Below are 6,441 nucleotides of genomic sequence, written 5' to 3' on the forward strand. Positions count from 1 at the left end.
AGAGAGCACTTCTGTGTGTCCATCATGGAAAACAATTCCGTGTCCAGGAGCACGGAATTTTGGAAAAATCCGTGCTCCTGGACACGGATTTTGTGTCCATAACATCCGTGTCCAGGAGCACAGAATTTTTGGAGATCATGTTGCAGTAAGGGCCCCAAAAGTCTGCTTTGCCTAGGTAAATACCACCAAAAATATTTCAAGCAGGGCTCCATATCTATATTTTGCCTACGGCTCTCAAATTTGCAGAACAGCTACTGTATATTGTGGGAAATTTTACAGAAAAAGAAACATCCTTTCACTGAGCTGAACACCTGCTTGTCTGGTCAGTTGTATATAGTTTAGAATAGCAGGTCCGTTGATCTGCAACATAGCAACATAGCAACATTAGCGTCATGGCTGCAGATGGCGGCAGTTATGTAAGCTAGTCAGACCCTAGGAAGACCCAAGGGGAATAAAAAGTTTAAAAGCATGTGGGTTGTATTTCCCTTCAACAACACACATCCATGGGGTACACAAGTGTATTTAGAGTGTTTTTAGCTCAACTCCCCCACACCCCAAGGGAGATAAACACATGTGTGGGTGTGTGTGTATGTCCATGTGCATAAGGTGCATTTCCCTCCAAAAACACACATCACAAGGGGATGCTCTGCAGGGTGCGCGTGGATACAGCCCCACGTGCACGCACACACACGCACGCATGCACGCACACACACACACACACACACACACACACAGATTTGCTGTTGACATGTTTGAACAATGTTTCTTTTGGACAGTGTAAACTACTTAAATGTCTGTCACATACACATGCAGTACACACACATACAGACACTTGTGTATTTGACAAACACACAAGCACGCATGAACGCACGCATGCACGCACCCACACACACACACACTAGTGATTCTTCTATGGGACGCCAGAACTGTGAAAAAATAAACGATGTGAAGTTTGTACTCCTCTATACGCACTGGAAGCCCTTAGCTGCATAGCCTTTGTGGTCTTGTATATATCAATGTAAATTAAACATTATCTAGTTTATTTCACTGCATCTATGTGTGTGCTTTGTTTTTTTTTAGGGGGGGGGTCATTTTGCATGCTCTCAGCAATGCAAGATTTATTTATTTATTTATTTATTCATCTATTTATTTATTTATTTACAATGATTTATATTATTCATTTATTAAGGCAAGCATGACAAAACAGCTGTCCCGGAAAGGCTGTCGCCAATTTCTGAAACATTTGTGAAATTTGTGGAAAACGTTTTTGACTGCAAACTATGCTGCATGCACATGCTTGAAACATCATGGGAGAGCAACCACAATACACTTTAAAAGCTATTATTATCAATCAATGAATCAATCAATATGATTTATATAGCACATTATCATACAGAACTGTAATTCAATGTGCTAAAGAGTAGAAGAAGACAAATATTTTGTATCATAGATAGTAGATAACTAACTAAGGCAGATAAAAATGGCAGTATAGTCACTATATGCCATTTCACTGTCTGAATTTGACCCTATAGGCACAAGCAGTAGAGGAGACACTGAAGATCTAAGGCGTCTACTGGATGATATTGCTCTAGCATATCTACAATATATTTGGGTCCTAAGCCATTTAGTGACCTATAAATTATCAGAACAATTCTTATTCTCACTTGTTGCCAGTGTAGTAATGTAATTATTATTCTTTTAGTATGCTCACATGGTTATATGTAATCAAAGTAGGCCTATATGTTGAGGATGATAGGATAATATTTCACAAAGGCTTACCACCAACAACATCAAAGGTTGGAATAAGTAAACATAAATACGGCTGCTCCAGTATGCATCAAAGTGGTTACAAGGGGTCAATTGGTGAATTATTTTTAAATCTACAGAACTCAGCAAAAATAATAAAACAGTCTTAAAACAGTACTTCCTCAGGAAGTCCACGGTCCCTACAGATCCTCTGTCTTGATCTCAGTAGTATCCAACAGTAGCAGAACAATTGCACACAGGGCCCCAGGACAAAACACTGATAGGGCCCCCCTACAGCCTGCCAAGGTTAAGTTAGGGTCCTACCCCACCACCAATACAGGAGGACACTGGAACCAGGGGCAAGAGCCCCACTGTCCCCCATTCCCCAACCCTGCATAGCGCTGTCCCTGGTGTCCACCCATGCTATGTCCACGTCAGCTTCTACTTTTTTAGGTGTAGTATTATAAGACTGAATTCTTTGTCATCACTGGCTTTAAAAACGCTAAATGTTTTGAGTGGCAATTTTTTTTTATTCAAATATAGGCCTAGGCTGACACATCAAACTCTTTATCCACTAAAAAATCCACTCAGAAGGGCAACCTTGGAGGAGGGCATGAGGGCAGCTGCACAGGCAAAGAAAGCAACAATGTGTGTACGTCGGTGTTGTACAACCACGTGCCAAATGCCGGTGAACAAAAGCACCAATCAAGGACAATAACCTATTAACGTTAAAACCACCAAAATATACAGAGAAATTTAAACCTAGAGTGAGTAGGGCAACATATTTCTGGCCTAGTTGATCTTTGAAAAGAACAAAGACCAGGTCACAACTAGGCCAAACTACAGTATACATTTCTCATAAAGTTTACATTCAAAAATAAAACCAGGGCTCATTAATTCAGTTTAAAACTTTGCACAAGACAGACAAACAAGACAGAGAGTTAAAAGTTTATCAAGCAATGTGGCCTTAATAACAGGTTCTGAATTAAATACAGTACATTGCATTCCATCATCCTAACTCCCATCCTTGATCTGTGCTTGTGGCCTCGCGCTTTGCGCTACGCCCCCATCTGTGGAGAAAACAATAATATTTCCGCTGTCAGACTAGCCACAACAACTTTAGGGGGATTTTTCCCATTGAACATCCCAATTGCAAATGATAAAATTACCTTTGAACTGCGCATTTGTGGGACATATTGCATTAAACTTGCTACATCATCAAGAGACCACATGCAAAAGGGAGGACAGGAGAAAGAATAATCGAAAGAACCCTATATGTTTAGCTTGACAGAGGTGAGCACTGCAATTAGCCAATCTAAATGTGCCTTTTCAAAATCTGCAAATATATCATCAATAATGACAATTGTACAGCCATAAATACCGACTGCAAAGACATGGCAGTGCAAGTGAACAAAAGCATTACCAATCAAGGTCAATAGCTCATTAAAATTAAAACCATGTATCGGTCAGCACACCAAAATATAAAAAAAATATGCTGTTGAATAGCCTAGAAATCTAGACGCCCCTAGCGACCGCAAATTGAATTTGCTCCCGGGGGCAGTCTAGCGGACCCCGGTCGTTTAGCGAGGCTGAAAGTTATCCGATGACAGGGCCAATCAAATCGCGAGGGGGGCGGGGTTACCTAGTAAACAGGAAACTTTCTACATGGTGTCCTTCCGTGCTACGTACAGCACGAAAGTGTTTAATTAATTTAAAAAGCCTGGATGATAATATATTTCGTGGCAGACATGGATTGATGTAATAATACACCATGAACTTATCGGACACAAATAGATCACAACACATTACCATTTGATCATTCGATGTTTTAAACTAGCTCGGTAAGCTAATTTGAGCATTTTACAGAACCAGATAGTCACATGCTATTATCAGACCACTACTGTAGGTGTAGAATGAAATTGCTGCCCCACTTTCTAATAAGACACATGCCATTAAAAACGAGACATTTGGGAGCTTTGAAAGTCTTTGAGTAGCTTACTAAATAGATGGGAATGACACCTAGTCTACCAAGCTAGTGGCTAGCTAACCTGTCGTCAATAACACAGAGCTAGGTATCCAGCCTTGTATTATATGCCTGCCCCAAATTCTAATAAGATCCATGTCATTAAAAACGAGACATTTGGGAGCTTTGAAAGTCTTTGAGTAGCTTACTAAATAGATGGGAATGACACCTAGTCTACCGAGCTAGCGGCTAGCTAACCTGTCGTCAATAACACAGAGCTAGGTATCCAGCCTTGTATTATATGCCTGCCCCAAATTCTAATAAGGTCCATGTCATTAAAAACGAGACATTTGGGAGCTTTGAAAGTCTTTAAGTATCTTACTAAATAGATGGGAATGACACCTAGTCTACCGAGCTAGCGGCTAGCCAACCTGCATCCAGCCGTGTATTAGTTATGGGTATACAGCTAGCTAGCTAACACCGAACATGCCATGTTGACAACAATCATAAATATAACCATTTAACAAGCCCCAAATTGCTCAACATTTTGCTGGTTGATCAAGGAGGGCCATGTGGTTGAAAACGAGGCATTTTTTAACTGTGTAAGTGAAAACACGATTTATTAGGAAACTTGTTTGTGGCTGTGGTGATCACACGCATTCATTGATACGACGGCTCGGAGTTGCCGCTTGCCGCTTCACCTACAAAGGGGCGTGTTGCGTGTACGTTCTGAAAGACAGCTGTGACGTTACACAGAAGTGTGTGGGGATTGGTTGTTCCACCATCCTATTGCGTGACGTTGAGTGCCAAGACAACCGTTTATCCCGCCCACACTCTCTCCCAGCTCCCCTAGACCCCTGTACAGCTTTTTGCTGTACGGGTCTGGCTCGCTAGGCTAACTGTTGAATGCTGATGCATGTTCCATGGAGGGGCGATGTTGCTGTCGGTGATGATGGGTTATGGTCAATGTTGTCAAAACCACCAGTTGTGAAGACATCCTTAACTGCCTGAGGTGGCCACAGAACACTGATTCAGAAAATGTAGCACATCGCGTATTCTGTGATCAGACATGACCCATTCCTCTTTTATGTATGGTCTCCACCAGATGTCTGCTACCACTCTGTAAGATGCAGATCAAAGGAACATGGCAGTGCTCGTCACATAAGAGAGAGGGAAACACCAGCTTCATTATATCTGTGATGGGGTACGAGCGCCATCCCGAGCACAGCCATCACCGGCAGCACAGCGGGTGGGCAATGGACGGCCTTCCCCTCGTCAACCCACGGGAGCATGGCTGTCTCCAGAGAAGAGGAGTCGCCGTTCGGGTGGTGCGTGTCCGGGCGCGACAAGTTGGCCGCCCATGTCAACTCCCTCAAGTTCAATGTCATATTCTGTCCTCCTGCAATGTGTGTGCATGTGTGTGTGCGTCTCCTTGATGGTGATGATCCAATTGTTTTCTACTGCATAGATGGAGTGTCAGTGTGAGTGGTGATCCAGGAGGCTGTGCGTACGGATATGCGCACGCCAGGGAGTGTATGCATACGTGCGTCTGCCTGTGTCTGAATGCTGCCTGCGTGTATGCACCTGCCATCCCACATGCTTGTGCGTACCAGTGTGAATGGGTGCGTCTGCCCTATGTGCTGTGGAACTACCCGGGTGAGAGTGAGACCGTTCTCTGACTGGCCTGCCTGCAGGGGTGCGCCGTGCGAAAGTGACTGTCTGCTTGTGCTGTCTGCGTGTGAAAGCGGCGTGAGTGTGCGAAAGGAGATCCTGTGACCCGATACCCTGGGATGGTTGACTAGCATCGGGGTGGGTTAGTTTTAGTGTGCTGTTTGTGTGTCGTCGGGACGACGACAAGAACGCTGGGGGAAAATGTAACAGGGCGCACTGTCTGTTCAGTAAGGTGTGTCCCTCAGCAGTTCCCATACCCCAATGACGTCACGGGACTCAGGTAGCCGCTCAGTGGCTAATCCGTAATTGGTGGCTATGCCATTGTTTTTATAAAATCAGATGAATTAGACCGGCTCATTGGAGCCTTCCCGGTGTGCCGGTATTCGCTGATGATGCCCGGTGCCTTTGCTACTGGTGCAGCAAGGTATGTGTGATCACAGTTTTGTGTAGATGACTGCAACCATCTAGAGATGTGTATTTAAACATATATATTGTTCATTCTCAGGAGCCAGAGTTCCTATGGCGTCTAACCCCAGTCTTGTGGCTTCCCCCCTCTCAGTGTTGTGGAGGTGAGCTTGTAAATATTCTTTGTCACATGCGTAGCTCATGTTAAACATTTGACCACTAATTGTATGTAACATGTACTGATCTGTGTGTGTTCACCTGATTCCAGACACCTCAGAGTACGTCGAGGGTCTCTGTGGGCAGACTGCTTGCGGCAGCTGCTCACCGCTGTTTTGCCCTTAGCGAAATTGTTAAGCCTTTTTTTTTTTTTTTTTTTTTTTTGCCTGTCCGCCGCTTTAGCTTGTTACTTAGTCATTGTACAGGGTTTGGCTGTCACAGTTCTAGGCCTATGTACGCTGCTCTTGTCGGGCAGGGCCATACAGTAGACTAGTAGTTTGAGTGTGTATTATTCTACGGATTTATTCTGTGTGTAGTGGAGATCCACACTTGTCATTTAATCACTTACATAGCGTAGAGAGCCTATGAGCGTGTGTGACTGGTGTTTACCATAGGCCCTTGGTTTTGTGCACGAGTGGTGAATTAATTTATTCTCAACT

This window comes from Engraulis encrasicolus, chromosome 8, assembly GCF_034702125.1.
Source record: "Engraulis encrasicolus isolate BLACKSEA-1 chromosome 8, IST_EnEncr_1.0, whole genome shotgun sequence".
Taxonomy (NCBI): domain Eukaryota; kingdom Metazoa; phylum Chordata; class Actinopteri; order Clupeiformes; family Engraulidae; genus Engraulis; species Engraulis encrasicolus.